Genomic DNA, 22,076 nt, shown 5'->3' on the forward strand with positions numbered 1-22,076 from the left:
CAAGTTAATTCTCTGTGGAAGTGTTTCCTGCCCTCTTACATTATGCATAACCTTCATGGAGAATGCATTGTATCCATGATAGTCCAGCCTTCCTATCTTTGCTTTTTGTCAGAACTGCCTGACCTTCAATTTTCACAACTGCTCCACTGCGTCTAGATCACTGCACTCTGGTGATTCCCCATCAGGTGGACTCAGATTGCACAATCGCTCAAGTGTTATGCCTCAAGTTCTAGATTGTGTTCAAAGTCTTTGTCAAACACAGGTGTCCTTCATCATGGTTAGCATTTCCCTGTGTCCGTAGCCACCCTTCCTTCTAAAACATCCCCAGTCTCCCCCATCAAAAATAGTCAAAGTGACAATGTTTTAAAATGTCGCTGACTGAAATCAACTAAATGAGTCCTAATAAATCCACAAAATAGAAGAAAAAGGAATTGATGTACTAATTCCCTGATAACGCCATGATCGTCGTAAATGGCAGAGCAGGCTTGACCGGCTGAAGAGCTGATTCCTATTCCTATATTACTATGCTCCTAATGTGTTCATGGGGAGGTCTTTTATGAATGGACAGTACAGGAGTGCTGAATGGGAAGTCATGAGCCTGTAGTTTTCAATAATCTAAATGAAATGTCAATTACTGGTCTAAAAGTCCATGGACGGGATTCTCCGCTCTGCTGACAGTGCACCCACACCTATGGGTTTCCTGACGGCGTGGGGTGGCCACAATGGGAAATCCCATTGGCAGGTGGCGTGAGCAGAGAATCCCGCTGCCGGCGAGGGTTTGCTGATCAGGAACACATGGCTGGTGGACAGGAGAATATCGCCCCTATTTCTTGTTAACATATTTCTTGCAATGTGACCATCTGATCAGGTGCCTCTGCTTCATGCTTCCCATCCTCTAGCTCACCAGGCCAAGCATTCGGAAAGGCAATCCCTGAACTCCTATCTTTTCTCTAGTTTCGCTCCAGCCTCCCCTGGTGTCCTCACCAAGCTCATCTCGTTCAGACAATCCACATCCTGCTCCTTGACTCGATTCCCACTGAAATTCTAGCTTCTCTTCCCAGCTCCCCAGTTGGTTGATATTGTTAATGATTCTCTCTCAATGCAACCAGTAGATCACGCCCCAGGTGAGCTTTTGTCCTTCTGCTGCATGCGAGGTTACTATCCTCCCTGATCTGACCTTAGGAAACCTCCATTGCAGCATAACAGGAGTACTGTCCCTTCAAACTCCCCATCTACCACAGTCCCCGGAATGGGTCCCCCCGGGGCACTTCTGACCAGATGTCAAAGGCCCCTGGCTCACCTCCCGCCTCGCTGGATAAGTGAAAAAAAAAAAGGCAGCCATTGGTTTGCATCCCTTCCATAATCATTCACTCCTTCAATCACCGACAAACAGTGACAGCCATGTGTACGATCCAAAAGATACATTGCAGGAACTCACCAACGCTCCTGAGACTGGATGTGGGTAGCACTGCTTCCTCACAGCTCCAGGGATCCGGGTTCAATTCTAGCCTCGGGTGATTGTCCGTGTGGAGGCTTTGGAAAGGGTACAGAAGAGATTTACCAGGATGTCGCCTGGTATAGAGGGCATTAGCTATGAGGAGAGTTTGGATAAACCCGGTTTGTTCTCACTGGAGCAACGGGTTGAGAGGCGACCTGATAGAAGTCTACAAAACAATGAGGGGCATGGATAGTCAGAAGCTTTTTCCCCAAAGTGGAAGAGTCAATTATTAGGGGACATAGGTTTAAGGTGCGAGGGACGAAGTTTAGAGGAGATGTGCGAGGGAAGTTTTTTTACACAGGGGGTAGTGGGTGCCTGGAACTCGCTGCCGGAGGAGGTGGTGGAAGCAGAAATGTTCGTGACATTTAAGGGGCACCTTGATAAATACATGAATAGGATGAGAATAAAGGGATACGGACCCCGGAAATGGAGAAGGTTTTAGGTTAGACGGACAGCATGGCCGGCACAGGCTTGGAGGGTCGAAGGGCCTGTTCCTGTGCTGTGCTTTTCTTTGTTCTTTGTTCCTCCCCATGCCTGTGTGGGTTTCCTCCGGGTGCTCTGGTTTCCTCCCACAGTCCAGGTTAGGTGGATTGGCCATGATAAATTGTCCATCAGTGCCCAAAAGGTTAGGTATGGTTACTGGGTTATGAGGATTGGGTGGAGATGCAGGCCTAAGTATGCACTTTCCAAGGGCCAGTGCAGAATCAATGGGCCGGATGGCCTCCTTCTGACTGTGGGGATTCTATGATTCCATGATCGATGACAGCAACTTTCAAATGCACAACCACTACCATCTAAAAGGACAAGGGCATTGGAATACCGCCACCTGCAAGTTTCGCTCTATGCCACTAACCATCCTGACTTGTAATTATGTCACCGTTCCTTCAGTGCCGCTGGGTCAAAATCCTGCAACTCCCTCCCTAACAGCACTGTGGGTTCACTTACACTTCAGGGACTGTAGCGGTTCGAGAACGTGGCTCACCATCGCCTTCTTGAGGGTATTTAGGGATGGGCAATGAAAGCTGGTCTTGCCGGCAAAGCTCACATTCCTTGAAAGAATAATATTTAAAAAGCGCCTGGGGGTTTAATTTTTGCTGAAGTTGCTAATATAAATCCAAGTCACCTTTACTCATTTCCAAAAGTACCTGCTTCATGATGTTAAAAATTGACTTTCATTGCCGTGACGGTACCAAAAGTGGTGTTTAAGTCCCAGGCTGGTCTGAGGGTCCTTTAGCAAACTCAGTCCTGTCTGTCAGACCATAATTTGAAAATTCTAGCTTGGCTAAGGATTTATCCTGTTCACCCACACAAAGCCATCTTCCCACCCCAGCCTTGGGCTTAATTGCTGTTAAGTCACCACTGTTACAGTTTTTAGTCTGCTGTTAAATCCGTGCTGTGAAATGTAAGATATTACTGCCGCCCAATTGCATTTTCATGCCTGGGTGGACATTATCTGTACAATATTAAATAGACATTGGAGTATCATCGCCAGTTAGATTATTATGCTTAAATTATTCAGCATTGACATGGAGGCCACATGTTTTCTGTAGTTTGGTTCCGGTTTCCACAACTTAACACTGCCTATGAAGCAAGGAAATTTGGTTTTGCGTTGCGCAATTCCTCAGTTACATTTTTTATCTTTCTATGGTGTGAAGGGGAACAATGGTGAGGCAATAACAGATCATTGGAAGAAATGAAAATAAATTGTAGAAATAAAAATGGGGTGTAGGTGGAGGAGAGAGTTCACAGTCTGAAGTTGTTGAACCCAATCTTAAGTCCAGAAGGCTGTAATGTAAGTTTGGGGCAGGTGTTACGCCTTCTGCAATTGCATGGGAAGGTGTCCTGGGAAGAGGGTGAGGTGTTGGGGGTGATGGAGGAGTAGACCAGGGTATCACGTAGGGAACAGTCCCTGTGAAGTGCTGACGGGGGAGTAAGGGGAAGATGTGTTTGGGGGAGGAATCATGCTGGAGTAGGTGGAATTTGCGGAGAATGATTCTTTGAATGTGGAGGCTGGTGGGGTGAAAAGTGAGGGCATGGGGGACCCTATCCTGGTTCGGGGAAGGAGAGGAGGTGAGGGCAGAGGTGAGGGAGATGGGTCGTGTGGTGTTCTTTAGTTGCTTATTTCGGGATGGTTGGTGTAGTGTCATAAAAGACCACAAAATAGCTTTAACTTAAACAAAGCTATGATTTTATTTACACTACTAAACTGGGATTCGACACATAGTCCTTAAGAATACATAATTGATCAATATCATCTAACTACACTCTTCTACTGATAATCTCACTGCTGGTATAAATTATTATCTAACCTTAGTTGCACTAACTGCTCTTCTGACCTTCACTAGTTAACTCCTGCATACACTCCTCGCCTAAGGTCTCGCATCACTGCCTTATTTAGTTGTAACTGTAGCTTCCTCTAGTGGCTACTCTCAACACTACTTTAACTCTTGCAATGCTGACAGTTATGATAATACCAGGGGCTGGTTTAGCACACTGGGCTGAATCGCTGGCTTTTAAAGAAGACCAAGGCAGGTCAGCAGCGCGGTTCAATTCCCATACCAGCCTCCCTGGTGCAGGAATGTGGCGACTAGGGGCTTTTCACAGTAACCTCATTGAAGCCTACTCGTGACAATAAGTGATTTTCATTTAATTTCATTTTTCAATACCACAGGTCAGACACGGTTGAGAGCCCTGTCGACCACAGTGGGTGGAAAACCACGATTAAGAAGGAATGAAGACTCCCTGATAAAGAGGCATCCAGACTCGAAACGTTCACTCCCTTTTCTCTCCACAGATGCTGTCTGACCTGATGAGATTGTCCAGTATTTTCTGTTTTTGTTTCAGATTCCAGCATCTGCAGCAATTTGCTTTTACCCTCAGTTACATTCTCGTATATCTAGCTTGTATGTATTCCAAGATGAAAAATGTGTTGCTGCAAGACTTCTTGTGTAAATGAAGTAAGATCCGGGAACAATTTCAAAAATGAGCTGCGTTGGTGGGCTGTGGAGTTTAGTTAAACTGGAAAGAGTCTGACCCTCCTCAGCAGGAGGCCTGGGAGAGTTGAACCCCTGGGTCCCATTAACTTAATCGGAGTCACCCAATGACTGGTGGCCAGGGAGAGATTTCAAGCAGGTGAAGATTTAGTTTAAAAACTGCTGAGTCCACTGTTTTTAACTACTGTCAACAGTTGGAAAAGTTCCAAATGTTTTTGTTAACTCAATAAAGCTGTAGGTACAAATGAATTGAGGAATACCTTGGAATGAACGTTAACAAAATCAGTCTAATTTCTCTACTTGTTTGGTGAAGAATCCAGCAATTCCAGGGACGCGGAGTGTCTGCCATTCTGAACAGCTGGATCTCATTTGAATAATTTTAAGCTGACCTACTCATTGAGTAATTGACAAATATCAACCTGCAGCTCCTGGAAGGTACAGCCATTTGTAGCTTGGACAGGGGGAAAAAAATGATTGTGCTTGAAAGGCTTCCATTTCAATAGGAAGCTTTTTCCCCCCTAATGAAATTGATAAAGCTACGACCGTCCCTGTTCCAGCTCGAAATGAAATAGCGGCTGCCACTGAATGATGGAATATCTGCACCTGTAATTTGAGTCCCAAATGGCCCAAGATATCTGTACCACTCATTGTATAATGTCCCTGTAGTCAGCAGGCGTAATAGATGCATTTTCATATTTTAACATTTTTCATCGTGAATAAGTCTTTCTATAAATCTTTCTTACAGTTATGTTATACAAAATTCATACCTGGTCTTTGCGAGAAAATTCATACGCATTGGGGCTGGGAATTCAAACAAGTTAAGAAGTTTGTGCCTTTTGGTTTGTATCGCTAATAGACGATAGAACTGTAAATAAAGTAGTTGGAAAGTTTGCCTTTTGAAGATTTATTGTAGTTTTAAACGTAACTTTGAAGGCAGACAGTGAGAGTTACATTTTTTCGAGAAAACATTACGTCCATAATTACGTAAATAACAAGTCTCAAAAGCTGCTTCAAATTGCAAATTTCTAAGAGCATAATAGATGGAACACATAAAAAGTGGTGCATATAAAAAGTGCTGAAAAAGTGGTGCTCTCTTACTACACAATCGAGGACAAAAGGAAGACTTGACATGAACTATAACTCAAGGTAACTATCATAATAGATACTAATTTCAGTCAACAGGGTGCAATTATACTCAACTAGCTGCTGTGCAATTGTTTCTTTCAACTTGTTAGTAATAAAAGCTAAAATGTTAAATAGCTTCTATGTTGATAAATAGTTAAAATGTTAAATTATGAAAGTGCACCACATGGAGAAGGAAGATTCCATCGATAATTTTTACAACATAACATTAAAAACATGTTAAGTCAGCTCCCTGATGGCTCAGCAGCTTTATCAAGTGAGCTGCAGAGTCACAGGCATTATGAAGCATTGAAGTTTGATTGTCAAGGCAGAGGTGGGGGAAACCATTGCTGGTTTCAAAGGTCCCAGGACCAAGGGAGGGTAAGTTATTGGGCTTCCTGGTCCTCAGTGTTTTCACCAGGAACTTCCCAACCTCATCCACCCCGTGAGAGTTTTTCTAAGGGTTAATTGTGAATCCCTGTGGTCTTCTTTTCGGCCTAGGCAGAACTGAATTGAGTCAAATTAGTGCAGACACAGTAAGAGGGGAAAATGCTGGCATAAAACATAGAAAATAGGAACACAATAAGGCCATTCAATCCTACCCTCCCATTAATTAAGGTCATGGCTGATCATTCAACTCAGTAACCTATTCACACTCTCCCCCATATCCTTTGATCCCTTTAGTTCCGAGTGCTATATCAAACTCCTTCTTGAAAACATGCAATATTTCGGCCTTAACTACTTGTTGTGGTAGCGTATTCCACAGATTCCCACTCTCTGGGTGAAGAAATTTCTCCTCATCTCAGTCCTAAATGGTTTAACCGTATCCTCAGAATGTAAATCCTGGTCCTGGATTCCCCCAACATCGGGAACATCCTTCTTGCATCGACCCTGTCTAGTCCTGTTTGGATTTTTTGGGGTTTCAATGAGATCCACCCCCCACCATTCTTTTAAACTCCAGATAATATAATCCGAACCGACTCAACCTCTCCTCATACGTTAGTTCCACCATCCCAGGAATCAGTCTGGTAAACCTTCGCTGCACTCCCTCTATAGTAAGAACAATAGGGAGACCAAAGTGCACACAATATTCCAAGTGTGGCCTCGCCCTATAAAATTGCAGCAAGACATCCCTGCTCTTGTCTTCGAATCCTCAGCATACCGTTTTTCTTTTTCACCACCTGCTGCACCTGCATGCTTGCTTTCAGTGACTGGTGTACAAGGACACCCAGGTCTTGTTGGACATTCACCTTTCCTAACGTATGGCCATTCAGACAATAATCTGCCTTCCGATATTTGCTACCAAAGTGAATAACTTCACATTTATCAACATTATACTGCATCGGCCTTGCATTTTCCCACTCACTCAACTTGTCCAAATCACACCGAGGCATCTCTGTATCCTCCTCACAGCTCACCCTCCCACCCAGCTTTGTGTCATGTGCAAATTTAGATATATTACATTTAGTTCACTGATCTAAATCATTAATATATATTGCTAATCGCTGTGATCTCAGCACTGATTCCTACGGTACCCCACAATCACTGACTGCCTTTTAAAAAAAGACCCGTTTATTCCTCTTGTTTGTCTCCTGTCCGCCAACCAGTTTTCCATCCAGCTCAATACACTACACCGAATAACATGCATGATAATTTTACAAGCTAATTTCCTATATGGATCTTTGTTGAAGCCTTCTGAAAGTCAAAATAAACCACATCTACTGCCTCCGCCTCATCACCTTTACCAGGTTAACCAGTTCTCCAGTTGGTTCCTCAATGCATTGGTCCAGAAAACCATTCTATACATAGCCAAGACTTCCTCCTCTATGGTATTGTTACTAATTCGAGTTGTTCCATCAATATGCAGATTAAAGTCCCCCATAATTGCAGTTGTTCCTTCATCACATGCATCTCTAAATCCCTGTTTGATGCCATTCCCAACATCACCACTGCAATTTGGGGCTCTAAATACAATCCCCACTTTTTTTTTTGCCCTTTGGTGTTTCTTAGCTCTGCTCATACAGATTTCTGGGGCTGGATTTTCCACTCTCCGATACTGAAATCGTGTTCGACGACGGGGCAGAGAATCCGTTTGGATGCCAATATCGGGGGCGCGCCGGTTTTCGTATTCTCCGTCTCCTGAAAAGCGGCATACTCTTGCGCCAAGTATCCACAGCCTCAGGCCATTGCCTGAGGCCCGTCCCGCGATGTTCCATCCTGGACCGGCTGAGTTCCCGACGGCGTGGGTTATGTGTGCTCACACCATCCGGGATCCTCGCGTGGTGGCTGCGGACTCAGTCCGGCGCTGCCACAGTCAGCGGAGGGCCGATCCGTCGGGGGGGGTGGCTTCATTTGGAGCTAGGGTCACTGTGGACAGGCGGTCCGGAACACATGAGAGGCCGAAGGGGGGGCCCTACGTTTGCGGTTCGAGTCCACAGGCTGAGGTCCGGGCCTGTGGGCTGAGTCCGCCATGGAGCATGGCGCGACCGCTGCAGGCTGCCGCCATGCGGATGCGCGGACAAGGAACTAGAAATGCTCAGGGCCGTATCGGCAGCTGCCTCCCTGCTCGCCCCAGCAAAACGGGGAATCGGTGGTCGTTTTGCACCAGGTTTCCTGGCGTAAAAGACCACCTTTTTCATGCCGGCGTGGGAACTTAGTCTCCCAAACGGAGAATCAAGCCCCACATCTTTGAAGCTGATACCTTTCCTCACTATTGTGTTAATTTAATCTTTAACCAGCAATGTAACACCATCACCTTTCCCTTTTGTCTGTCCTTCCTAAATACTGAATACCCCAGAATGTTTTGTGTCAGGTCATCCTGCAGTCATGCCTCCATAATCCCAACTAGATCATAGCCATTTACATCCAAGTAAGCAATTGATTCATCCAGTTTATTGTGAATTTTAACATTCTTTCGCCCATTCCCATTATTTTTCACTGTGGTCCTGTTTGATTCTGCCTATCACTTTTCCCATTTCCTTTTTTGTCTTTTATTCCTGTCCGTGTATCCTCCTCCTCTGACGCCTTGCAAAGGTTCCCAGCCCCCTGCCATTTTAGTTTAAACCCTCCCTAACCACTCTGACAAATGTTCCCTGACTGATTGATTGATATTTATTGTCACATGTACTGAAGTGCAGTGAAAAAGTATTTTTCTGTGGCCAAGGGAACGTACACAGTACGTATATAGTAGACAGAAGAATAATCAATAGAGTACATTCACAGGGGTGCATCAACAAATAGTGATTGGTGACAGTGCGGAGCAAGGCCAGGCAAGAGCAGCATAGGGTGTCGTGAATAGTGTTCTTACAGGGAACAGATCAGTCCAAGGGAGAGTAATTGAGGAGTCGAGTAACTGGGAAAGAAGCTGTTCCTATGTTTGGATGTGCGGGTCTTCAGAATTCTGTATCTTCTGCCTGATGGAAGGGTCTGGAAGAAGGCAAAGCCTGGGTGTGAGGGGTCACTGATAATGCTGTCGGCCTTCCTGAGGCAGCTGGAGGTGTAGACAGAATCAATGTGGGGGTGGCAGGCTTGTGTGATGCGTTGGGCTGAGTTCCCCACACTCTGCAGTTTCTTGCGATCTTAGGCCGAGCAGTTGCCATACCAAGCTGTGATACAGCCTGATAGGATGCTCTCGATGGCACATATGTAGAAGTTGTGAGAGTCGATAATAATAATAATAATAATCGCTTATTGTCACAAGTAGGCTTCAATGAATTTACTGTGAAAAGCCCCTCATGGCCAGATTCCGGCGCCTGTTCCGGAGGCCGGTACGGGAATTGAATCCGCGCTGCGGCCTTGTTCTGCATTACAAGCCAGCTATTTAGCCCACAGTGCAAAACCAGCCCCTTTCACAGAAGCAGACATGCAAACTTTCTTTAGCTCCATAGGACATCAGTCCCAGTCCTGCCCATGTGTAACATATCCAGTTTTTAGTGGTCCAACCTCCTCCAAAATGGGTCCCAATGTCTCAGTAATCTGAAACCCTTCCCCACACCATCTCTTGAGCAGCGAATTTATCTGATATATCCCACTATTTCTCTTCTGACTAGCACATGGTTCTGATAGTAATCCTGAGATCACTATTTTTGAAGTCCTACTTTTCAACTTTGTTCCTAAATCCCTACATTCTGCTTTTAGAACCTCATCTCTCTTTATAACTATGTTTTTTGTACCAATCAGTAACCATTGGCTGTTCACCTTCCCCCCTCCAGAAGGTCCTGTAACAGCTCCGAGACATAGAACATAGAACATTACAGCGCAGTACAGGCCCTTCAGCCCTCGATGTTGCGCCGTCCTGTGAAACCCCTCTAAAGTCCCTCTACACTATTCCCTTATCATCCATATGCCTACCCAATGACCATTTGAATGCGTTTAATGTTGGCGAGTCCACTACTGTTGCAGGCAGGGCATTCCACGTCCTTACTACTCTCTGAGTAAAGAACCTACCGCTGACATCTGTCCTATATCTATCTCCCCTCAATTTAAAGCTATGTCCCCTCGTGCTGGACATCACCATCCAAGGAAAAAGGCTCTCGATGTCCACCTTATCTAATCCTCTGATCATCTTGTATGCCTCAATTAAGTCCCCTCTTAACCTTCTTCTCTCTAACGAAAACAGCCTCAAGTCCTTCAGCCTTTCCTCATATGATCTTCCTTCCATACCAGGTAACATTCTTGTAAATCTCCTCTGTACCCTTTCCAATGCTTCCACATCCTTCCTATAATGTGGCGACCAGAACTGCACACAATACTCCAAATGCGCCCGCACCAGAGTTTTGTACAACTGCAACATGACCTCATGGCTCCGAAACTCAATTCCTCTACCAATAAAAGCTAACACACCGTACGCCTTCTTAACAACCCTCTCAACCTGGGTGGCAACTTTCAGGGATCTATGGACATGGACACCGAGATCTCTCTGCTCGTCCACACTACCAAGAATCTTACCATTAGCCCAGTACTCTGCCTTCCTGTTATTCCTTCCAAAATGAATCACCTCACACTTTTCTGCATTAAACTCCATTTGCCACCTGTCAGCCCAGCTCTGCAGCTTATCTATGTCCCTCTGTAACTTGTAACATCCTTCTGCACTGTCCACAACTCCACCGACTTTAGTGTCATCTGCAAATTTCCTCACCCATCCTTCTACGCCCTCCTCCAGGTCATTTATAAAAATGACAAACAGCAACGGCCCCAAAACAGATCCTTGTGGCACACCACTAGTAACTGGACACTAGTCAGAGTATTTCCCATCAACCACCACTCTTTGTCTTCTATCAGCTAGCCAATTTCTGATCCAAACTTCTAAATCACCCTGAATCCCATGCCTCTGTATTTTCTGCAATAGCCTACCGTGGGGAACCTTATCAAACGCTTTACTGAAATCCATATACACCACATCAACTGCTTTACCCTCATCCACCTGTTTGGTCACCTTCTCGAAGAACTCAATGAGGTTTGTGAGGCACGACCTACCCTTCACAAAACCATGTTGACTATCTCTAATCAAATTATTCCCTTGCAGATGATTATACATCCTATCTCTTATAAACCTTTCCAAGACTTTTCCCACAACAGAAGTAAGGCTCACTGGTCTATAGTTACCGGGGTTATCTCTACTCCCCTTCTTGTACAAGGGGACAACATTTGCTATCCTCCAGTCCTCTGGCACTATTCCTGTAGACAAAGATGACTTAAAGATCAAAGCCGAAGGCTCAGCAATCTCCTCCCTAGCTTCCCAGAGAATCCTAGGATAAATCCCATCCGGCCCAGGGGACTTATCTATTTTCACACTTTCCAGAATCACTAACACCTCCTCCTTATGAACCTCAAGCTCTTCTAGTCTAGTAGCCTGTATCTCAGTATTCTCCTCGACAACTTTGTCTTTTTCCAGTGTGAATACTGACAAAAAATACTCATTTAGCACCTCTCCTATCTCCTCGGACTCTACGCACAACTTCCCACTACTGTCCTTGACTGGTCCTACTCTTACCTTAGTCATTCTTTTATTCCTGACATACCTATAGAAAGCTTTAGGGTTATCCTTGCTCCTACCTGCCAAAGACTTCTCATGTCCTCGCTTGGCTCTTCTTAGCTCTCTCTTTAGAGCCTTCCTAGCTAACTTGTAACTCTCAAGTGACCCAACTGAACCATCACGTCTCATCTTCACATCAGCCTCCTTCTTCCTCTTGACAAGTGATTCAACTGCTTTAGTAACCCATGGTTCCCTCACTCGACCACTTCCTCCCTGCCGAACAGGTACATACTTATCAAGGACACGCAGTAGCTGTTCCTTCACATCCTTGTCCCCAGCACAAGGTAGGCAACAGACCATCCAGGAGTCATGTTTATGGCCACAGAAAAGCCTATCTATTCCCCTTACAATTGAATCCCCTGTAATTATTGCTTTCCCACACTTCTTGCTCCTCCCCTGTGCAGCAGGGCCAACCATGGTGCTACAAATTTGGCTGTTGCTGCTTTCCCCAAAGAGGCCATTCTCCCAACAGTATCCAAAGCGGTATATCTGTTTCACAGGGAATGGCCACAGGAGATTCCTGCACTGCCTGCCTAGTCCTCTAGTCCTCAGTGAATTCCAGACTCTCACTATCCTCTGCGTAATAAAGGTCTTTCTCATGTTCCCTCTACACCGTCTGCCACTTATCTTGAATCTATGTCCCCGATTCTAGAATTCCCCACCACGAGGAATAAAATTATCCTGTCCACCCTATCTCTTCCGCTCATAAATTTGTACTGCGTCTGTGGAGACAGAAATAAAGTTCATATTGCAGGCTCTCACCTGAACTTCCATTAGTCATGAATGGTGGTGAACAATTCAACAACTCCTTGAACATCCCCATTCTGAGTGATGGTGGTACAGAAAGTGAGTGCAAAAGGCAAGGCTGAAGCATTGTAAGCTATTTTCAGCCAAAAGTGCCAAGTGAATGATGCATCTCAGCCTCTCTCTGAAGTTCTGACCATTATAAATGACTGTCTTCAGCCAATTCGCTTCACTCGATCACCAGAGGATACCGAGAAACCTTTCAGAGACTGGAATCCACCATTTATAAGGCATAAGTCAGTTTAATGGATTACTGTTCACTTGTAAAGAGTTCAGTATCAGTAAGCACAAAGCAGCCTATTTGATCGGCATCTAATCCGTCTCCTCAAAGTTTTCTTCACTCGGTTGCTGGCTCATGGCCAGAGTATGACATATAAAAATGCATTGCCCACCAATGCACTTTGTGATGTCTACCGCCGAGAAAGACAGGCAGCATGTGCTTGAGGACACCATCCAGTGCCTTCAGGTCACACGCTATCCTAACTGAGAAATACATCATAGTTCCATCATCGTCACTGGGTCAAAATCCTTGAACTCCACATTTTGTGGAAGGATCTTCACCCCTGGGCTGCAGTGCTTCACAGTGATTCATTGCCACTGTAGGACAGCGAAGGATCAGCAATAAACCCAAATCACATGAACGAACAGCAGAGATTTTCTTACATTTTGTATAAAGATGTTTAGTTCGTCTCATGAAGAAAATGTCCTCAAATTGAATTTGAAAGTATGGTTTAAAGCAGTAAAATATACAGGGGCCTACATCTCAGTAATCATTTAGACAGATCCAATTGATGGCAAAAATGATTCAGTAACAACGTAAGAAATAGAAGCAAGAGAGGTCTAGCCATTCAGCCCCCCGAACCTGCTCTGCCATTCAATAATACTGGGACTGACCTGATTATGGCCTCAACTCCACTTTTCTCTCTTCTCCACCATAATCTATGACTCCCTTGGAGATCAAAAATATGTCTGAATCATCCTCGAATATATCCAATGGACCAGTCTCCCCTTTACTCTGCGGAAGAGAACCCCAAAGATTAATGATCCTGTAAGAGAGGAAATACCTCCTTTTCTCCATGCAAAATGGGAGACTTCTTATTCTGAAACCGTTCCCGCCAGATACAGATTCTCCGCGACGGGAATCTACCCTGTAAAGCCCCGTCACAATCTTCCATGTTTCAATAAGATCAGCTTTCATTCTTCAAAAGTCCAATTGTTATGGGCCAGGATTTAGAAAACTCCAAAGTTATCATGGAGTTCACCTGACCTACAACTGTTTATTGATTGTGGTTGCGATGAGCAGAGGGACCTACCTTTCAGGTGTTATTCAACAGAGGCCTGAGGACCCTTTCATCAAAAAACAAGCTTTATTCAACAAATTTCATTAACATTTTGATAAACACACAATGTAAGCATTTTTATCAACTACAAACATAAATACCCCACACAACCACAGTAATCTATGTATAACCCTGAATGAATTCCCCCTTTAACTGTTCCAATTTAATAACAAGATCCCAAAACCCTTTTTCAAAGGTGTGGCCCAGCATAAGGCATTCTTACTGTCTTTAAGACTTGGTATTGATACTCTGTTTCCCTCCTCAAACAGCAGGTTTGAATTCTTTCCGGAAAGCAGTTATCTCTTTTAAGTTATCAAGTAGTCTGGAAGCAGCATTTAAAATGAAGATAGGCAGACAAGCCAAGTTACTTCTCTGTCTGAGTATAGCCAAATGTGAAAATGAAAGCAAAATTACTCAGAGCCACAAACCAGGCCCAAACCAAAGCGAAAATAAAACCAACTCCCAGAGCCACAACCCAGCTCCACCCACACAATGACATCACTGAAGCCATATGATAAGACAAAAACATTTCTTAATGTTTTTGACAAAGTGCCGAATAGGAGACTGTTAAATACGTTAAGAGCCCATGGTGTTCATGGTAAGATCCTGGCATGGATAGAGGATTGGCTGACTGGCAGAAGGCAGAGAGTGGGGGTAAAGGGGTATTTTTCACGATGGCAGCCGGTGACTAGTGGTGTGCCTCAGGGGTCTGTGTTGGGACACAACTTTCCACAGTATACATTAATGATCTGGAGGAAGGAATTGAAGGCACTGTTAAGTTTGCAGATGATACAAAGATCTGTAGAGGGGCAGGTAGTATTGAGGAAGCAAGGGGGCTGCAGAAGGATTTGGACAAGCTAGGAGAGTGGGCAGTGAAGCGGCAAATGAAATACAATGTGGAAAAGTGTGAGGTTATGCCCTTTGGAAGAGGAATTTTGGCATAGACTATTTCCTAAATGGGAAAATGCTTATGAAATCAGAAGTACAGAGTGACTTGGGAGTCCTTGTTCACGATTCTCTTAAGGTTAATGGCAGGTTCAGTCGGCAGTTAAGAAGGCAAATGCAATGTTAGCATTCAAGAAGGCTAGAATACAAGACCAGGGATGTACTTCTGAGACTGTATAAGGCTCTGGTCAGACCCCATTTGGAGTATTGTGAGCAGTTTTGGGCCCCGTACCTAAGGAAGGATGTGCTGGCCTTGGAAAGGATCCAGAGGAGGTTCACAAGAATGATCCCTGCAATGAAGAGCTTGCCGTATGAGGAATGGTTGAGGACTCTGGGGCTGTACTCGTTGGAGTTTAGAAGAATGAGGGGAATCTTATTGAAACTTACAGAACACTGCGAGACCTGGGTAGAGTGGACGTGGAGAGGATGTTTCCACTTGTAGGAAAACCTAGAACCAGAGGACACCATCTCAAATTAAAGGGACAATCCTTTAAAACAGAGATGAGGAGGAATTTCTTCAGCCAGAGGGTGGTGAATCTGTGGAACTCTTTGCCGCAGAAGGTTGTGGGGGCCAAATCACTGAGTATCTTTAAGACAGAGATAGGTAAGTTCTTGATTAATAAGGGGATCAGGGGTCATGGGGAGAAGGCAGGAAGATGGGGATGAGAAAATATCAGCCATGATTGAATGGCGGAGCAGACTCGATGGGCTGAGTGGCCTAATCCTGCTCTTATGTCTTATGGTCTTATGGTGTTTAATGGACAATACCATGACACAATGATTAGACGCACGACCTGCTCATCTTTTCCTCATAAGAAAACCTTTATCCCAGGAATCAGTCCAGCGAACTTTCTCTGAGCTGCTTCCGATGCAAGTATATCCATCCTTAAATAACGAGACCAGAACTGTGCGCAGTATTTTAGGGACGGCCATCCTTAAATAATGAGACCAGAACTATGCGCAGTATTTTAGGGACAGTCTCACTAATGTCCTGGGCGTTTGAAATAAGGCTTCTCTATGTTTACACCCTATTCACCTTGAGATGAAGGTGAACATTTAATTTGCCATTTCACTTGCTGTACCTGCAGGCCAATCTTCTGTGATCCATGTACAAGGACACACAGATCTCTCAATACATCTGTATTCTTTGGTCTCTCTCGCCATTTAAATAATGTCCTGCTTTTCTACTCTTCTCACTAAGGTGGACAACATCACATTTTCCCATATTGTTCTCCACCTGCCAAATGTTTGTCCGCTCACTTAACCTTTCTATATTTCTTTGTAGACTTTCCTTTTTCTCCACCGTACATGCTTTCCCACTTATTTTCGTATTGTTGCTAAATTTGGCTGCAACACACTCTTCCGCCGCAATCCCAGTCATTAATATGGATCGTAACTTGCCTCAGCACTGATCCATGTGGCACCTCACGACTTACAGTTTTCCAAACTGAACACCATCCAGACCAGCATGCAGCGCCGTACGAAAATGCACAACCTCCTCAGTGCGACCAGGGTAAGTAGGCAACACTGTGCGCCTAGCTCCAACCCCTGTCCCACACATCAAACCACCCCCCCCCCCACACCCAGCCGAACCCCCACCCTGCACCACCTGCTGGCACCATACCGACTGCCATAGCCGTGTGCCCTGGCCACTGAGGCCACCAGCAACCCACCTCCTGGGCTGCATGCCTCGGGCTAACACTGACGTTTTCTGTTTCCACCCCTCTCCCCTCCCCCTCCCCGAGTTGAATGCGGCCTTTAACCGGCGGGAGCGGGAGAAAACTGGAGGGGGAACCGCCGGACCTGCGGCCCCTCACTGTGGCTGAGTCGAGGACCCTGGATGTGGTCAACAGCCCAGAGGAAAGCGCAGTTGCCGGCGTGGAGATCGGAATTGAGACCCTGCTGAGTTGCGGTTCCCAATGCCATGTGTATCAGTCATGCCCACACCACCTCTACTCCCACCCTCAACCCCACCCTCACCCCAACCTCACCCCCATACCACCCACACTCAACTCATCCACACACCCACCTCCACCCCCACCCTCACTCCCACCCTGACCCTCAAAAAGCCCACTCCCCCTGGCCTACGGTGAAATCATGCACCTTGTCTTGTGTCTTGGTGATGGGGCGTGTCCATCCACGGCCCCAAGTGCCACAGCCGGAGCCCCCCGTGTGCCAAACAGTGATAAGGAGAGCATCATGGAAGGTAGCCCTCGAAAAGAGACCCAGGACAGCCCGGAGCTCGAGTCCGAGGATGACACTGATTTCCCATCTAACAACCTCCACCGTCTCAGAGACACTCACCTCAGTTGGGCATGTTAGTGAAAAGGGTCCTGGGACACTATCTGGTGCACACAGCTGCTCCGGCACATCAGGGGGCACCCGAGGGGGCAGATGATCGGAGTGCGGGATGACCCCAGGAACTAGCTGCTGTCCAGATGGGTTTCAAACTTCTGGAATGGATGGTCCCATCTATCATGTGCATGCAGTCACAGAGACAGGGACTAAATGAGGGGTTGTTGGCGAACATCCGATCCCTGCAGGTGCAGTTGGAGGACTCCATCCATGTGCAGGAGCAGGAGGTAGTGCCGACCGTGCATGCCACCCAGGCCAACACCGCATGGGTGGCATCTGCGTTGGAGTCATTAGGGGCAATGGCTTTGGCTGTGGAACAGCATGTCCAAGGCCTGGAGCATTCTGTGCAGGTACTGGTCAAGGCCCAGGACAGGGTTGCCGCCTCACAGAGCCACTTGGAAATTGCAGCGGCGTTCCTGAGCGTGGCCCAGTCACAGTGGGACATGGCTGGGATCGTCAGCAGCATTGCCCAGGCGCTGGCCAATGAGGTGTAGATAGAGGAAGGTGGTCCAGTCCCAGAGGGCGATGGCACAGTCACTGGCTAATATGACACAGACCCAGAAGGTGGTGGCACAGCCAATGGGTAATGACAGTAACTTAATTGCAGTGTTAATGTAACCCTACTTGTGATCACTCGTCCAATGTGTTCAGCAACTTCTCCCTGCCTGCTCTTCCTCTTAGTCCTGCTGCTCTGGATCCTGCCCTCACCCCCTTCACCCCCACCGCCACATGAGTTTAAACCCTCCTATGTGACACTAGCAAACCTCCCGGCCATGATATTGGTGCCCCTCCAGTTTCGGTGCAACCTGTCCTTCTTGTACAGGTCCTACCTGCCCTGGGAAAGATCCCAATGATCTAGATATCTGAAACCCTCCCTCCCTCCTATGCCCTCCCTCCTACATCAGCTCTTTAGCCACATATTCAACTGCACTATCTTCCTATTCCGATCCTCACTGGCACCAGCTAGTGCCAGCCTCACTGGCAATAGTATGATTTGACTCATTTACTCATGTTTGTATTGAAATCTTTCCAACCTTTTTTTGCCTCGTGTAATAAAGTTAATTTTTCTTGCTCAATGAACGTTTTAGTCTTTATGTCAACAGTATAACAACAGACTTCTGTGAATATATTCAGTAACTACCCTCCGCGGTTTAAAAATAAATTAGGATTGTCAAGCCAGGTTTCCCTCTAGTATCGATATCATCTGGGATCATAACAACATGATTTTCATTGTGGTCAATATTCATTAAATGCTTCCAACTATTTCTGCAGGCCCTGACACACCTACCTGGTATCAAAGCACAGGGAACTGTCTTTCATGGGTTCTCGGTCAATAGAGAACCACAGATCAAACTGTCCCATCCATTGTCAATGTCTTTGGAGTCTTTCACCAGCAGCATTTATCTTCTTCCACCTCGTGTGTATTTCCTGGATTTCTATGTATTTCTGCATTTGGAGCTGTGAATAATAATACAAATAAATTAACCCTGAAGACATGAGTATTATAGGCACATGTTACTATTTAAAATGGACTTTTACCATTTCAAAAAATCAATCCCTGAGGGGCATGCAAATGTTTATGGCATTTATCATTCCTGGAGTAAAGTTGTACATATTCCACCCATTATATGGTGTAACGTGGGCTCAATCAATGTCAATTAGAAGGAATGATAGCCTGTGTTGCCAGGATATCCGAGAGACATCCAACCACATATCAGGTAATGTTATGAAGATGCTTACCTGTAAATATTCATGTTAAATTTTTGTGTTTTCCCTTTTTTTTTTCTCTCTCTCTAATAACTTGTAATTTGTCATATATAAAATATGAAAACTCAATAAAAAAATATTTATAAAAAAAAATATCAGGTAATCCTCAAAGCATCACTGGTGGCTGCTTATATGGTTGGACCTTCACATGTGCAAATCAAAAGCCGAACTCCATTCTGTGCCTCCACTGGGATATTGAATAGTGAAAAGGTGAGCAGAAGCTGAGTCCACCCCACTCACAGAATTCACTGCACCCTAGGAAAGAAAGGCCACCAGAAGGCAAGATTAGAAAAGAATTCTGGAGCGGCATGTGGGGCAGTGGATAGCAATGGGACTGCGGCGCTGAGGACCCGGGCTCACATCCCGGCCCTGGGTCACTGTCCGTGTGAAGTTTGCACATTCTCCCCGTGTCTGCGTGGGTTTCACCCCCCACAACCCAAAGATGTGCATATTAGGTGAATTGACCATGCTAAATTGCATCTTAATTGGAAAAGAAAAATAATTGTCTACACTAGATTTATAAAATAAAAGAATTCTCTCTGCAAAGCCGGGAATTCCCACTGCACCTGAACGCTGACCACAGAAGTGCTCATCCAGACTTCATATAGAATTTGGGTGCCCCTTTCAGGGCGTACTGTTCCTCATCCTTGTCAATGCCACTCATTGAAGTCCTCAAGATGCTGGCAACGATGGCCAGGGTCACTTTAGAGGAACTCCGGCACATTTTTAGCATGTACAGCATTCCCGAGGTGTTGGTATCAGACAATGGTACGGCGTTTACCAGTCCGGAATTGGCGGTGTTCGTGTCCAGCAGCAGGGTTCGGCACGTGAGGACCGCCCCATTCCATCCGGCTTCAAAGGTTTGCCCGAGCAGTCAGTACAAACTTTCAAGGTCGGAATGAAGAAGGTGACGTCGGGGTTTCTGAGTGACCCGCTTGGCCAGGTTCTTATTCTGCTACTGGACAGCACCGTATGCCACAACAGGCATCGCGCCTGCCGAGATGTGGTTGGGTTGCAGCCTCCGCGCATCTTTGAATCTCGACCTTCAAGATATTGGCAGGAAAGCCCTCTGCGCTCAGGACCAACTGAGCCGGATGCAAGCGCCTATAAGCCACTGCGTGGGATCACCGCAGGAGACGTGGTACATGGCCAGAATTTTGGTGATGAAGCTGTTTGGATCCTGGACACATGTTGGCAAAAACGGGACCAATTTCCCACCGAATATGGACACAGGGCAACGAGTCTAATCGCTTAATTGGTCGCCTCCAAAGCCACGTGTTGGATGCTCCAGCCATACCAGCCAATGATTCGGATGTCCTAGATCCGCCATCTTTGCTGCTGCCCCTGCCTCACCTGTTTCCGCTGCTGCCCCCAGCTCCATCGGCATTCGAGGAGCTTAGCTCTGACTCAGAAATGGAGTTGGACGTTCTGCCAACTGTGGTGATATGCATTACTGTAAATACACAAGGGATTAATGTAAATACACGGAGACTAGCTATACACTATAGGGAGCACCAGAGACATGACACACAGACATTCAACCAATAGGCCAGTAAGATAGGACATGACCAATGGGCATTCATGACCACACAGAGGTGACACTACCACAGGAGGGCATTACACCAACTCATATAAAAGGACACAGCATACATGATCTTTCTCTTTCCAGTGGAGACACTCAGTGAGTACACAGGGTTGATTTGAAACGCATCACACCCACCACGTGGATTGTAGCAGACTGGTTCGTCAGTCTGAGTAGCTGTAGCAGGATTAACAGGAGAGTTGAATCCAAGTAGGAGAATCGTTAACAGTTTAATAAATGTGGTAAAGCTATCTCCAAGTCTGAACCTTCCTTTGTCAGAGTGCACATCAAGGAAGCAGCTTATGCTACGCCAAGACATAACAAAACATGGTACCCAGGAGTGACTGTTAAATCCATATAGTTACAACTCAGCGAAAACAGACTCAGGTGAAACAGACCAGACTCCAGACGTGGAGCATTGACAAGCCAAAACTGACTCAGGTGAAACAGACCAGACTCCAGGCGGGGAGAATCGGCAAGCCAAAGCTAATTCAAGTAAGCCGGACATGACTCCAGATGGGGAGCACCACAAACTCAGTGATGGCACGCTCAGGGAAACAGCAGATGCCACAAAGCACACTGACACAAGTAACTGTGTGAAGGACTCGTATTATCAACAGAGTGTGATCCTTGAGCTCAGCAAATACGACAACAAAACCACCAAACACAACAACAACATCAAAAACAATAACAAGAAGCGTACCAAAGGCAACAACGTCGACAACCAGCATGACAAAAACAACGCCAATGGAACAATGACTGGTACAACTTTGCCCATGAGGGACACTGTTACTGGTCAGCTCAGTACAATGACATACCATGGCAGGGCGACACAGATTGCATACATCGCTACCACAAGTATCGGGGAAAAAATAGACTCCAAATCAGACAACAAAGTGATTTGACCACTTCTTGGTTCCTTACGCTCAGGGACACTGACAGCTTTTACAAAGCAATGCCACCATCAACATCACCACCTCATCAACCCAACAAGAAAGACACTCGACCATAATAATTAATGAATTGTGGACTCATACATATGATTTGGACTTATTGTTTAATGATCACTGTTATCATGATTTGTACATATCATCACTTATCTACCTAGTTTGTTCAATTTTCTTTAACACTATATAGAAAATATGTAACATGAAAAAAGGGGGGATGTGGTGATATGCATCACTGTAAATACACAAGGGGTTCATGTAAATGCACATAGACTAGCTAGACACTAGAGGGAGCATGGAGGGAGCACAATTATCCATGGATGTGGACGTTGCTCTGGGCTTGGGGTGTGGCCGGAGGGGGGAAGAATGTTATAACCCCAATGGAGGTCCAGGACCGTACGGTTACCCATGACCTCCTAGGAATATGGACTACTGCTTTAAGGGGCAGGGCTTCCCCTTAACAACGAGATCCCAACCTTGTATAAAAACCCTGGCCTGTTTATAGACCAGGAATGGAGACCCTTAGGGGAATGGCGGAGTTTTGGAATTGTATTGCAATAAACCTTGTTCACTTATTTCTACATATCGTCTATGCGTTCCGCTTGCCGTGGATTCAACAATTGCATTGTGCTTGCCTCCCTCTTGCTGTCCAGCTCCCCTTCCCGGCTGCTGTTGAGACAAACTGTGTC

The 22,076-nt window shown here is 45.8% G+C and overlaps 1 long non-coding RNA gene across 1 annotated transcript in view; it reads right to left on the reverse strand.

The window, feature by feature from the left end:
• Positions 1 to 5,902: 5,902 nt before the first annotated feature.
• Positions 5,903 to 22,076, reverse strand: part of LOC119971022 — a 44,773-nt gene continuing 28,599 nt past the window's right edge. The window contains exons 3-5 of the long non-coding RNA XR_005461722.1: positions 18,380 to 18,549; positions 13,346 to 13,466; positions 5,903 to 6,120 (exon numbers count right to left, since the gene is read on the reverse strand). This is a non-coding gene — a long non-coding RNA (uncharacterized LOC119971022). The remainder of the gene's footprint in view (positions 6,121 to 13,345; positions 13,467 to 18,379; positions 18,550 to 22,076) is intronic.

The sequence above is a fragment of the Scyliorhinus canicula genome, chromosome 9, assembly GCF_902713615.1.
Source record: "Scyliorhinus canicula chromosome 9, sScyCan1.1, whole genome shotgun sequence".
Classification (NCBI taxonomy): Eukaryota; Metazoa; Chordata; class Chondrichthyes; order Carcharhiniformes; family Scyliorhinidae; genus Scyliorhinus; species Scyliorhinus canicula.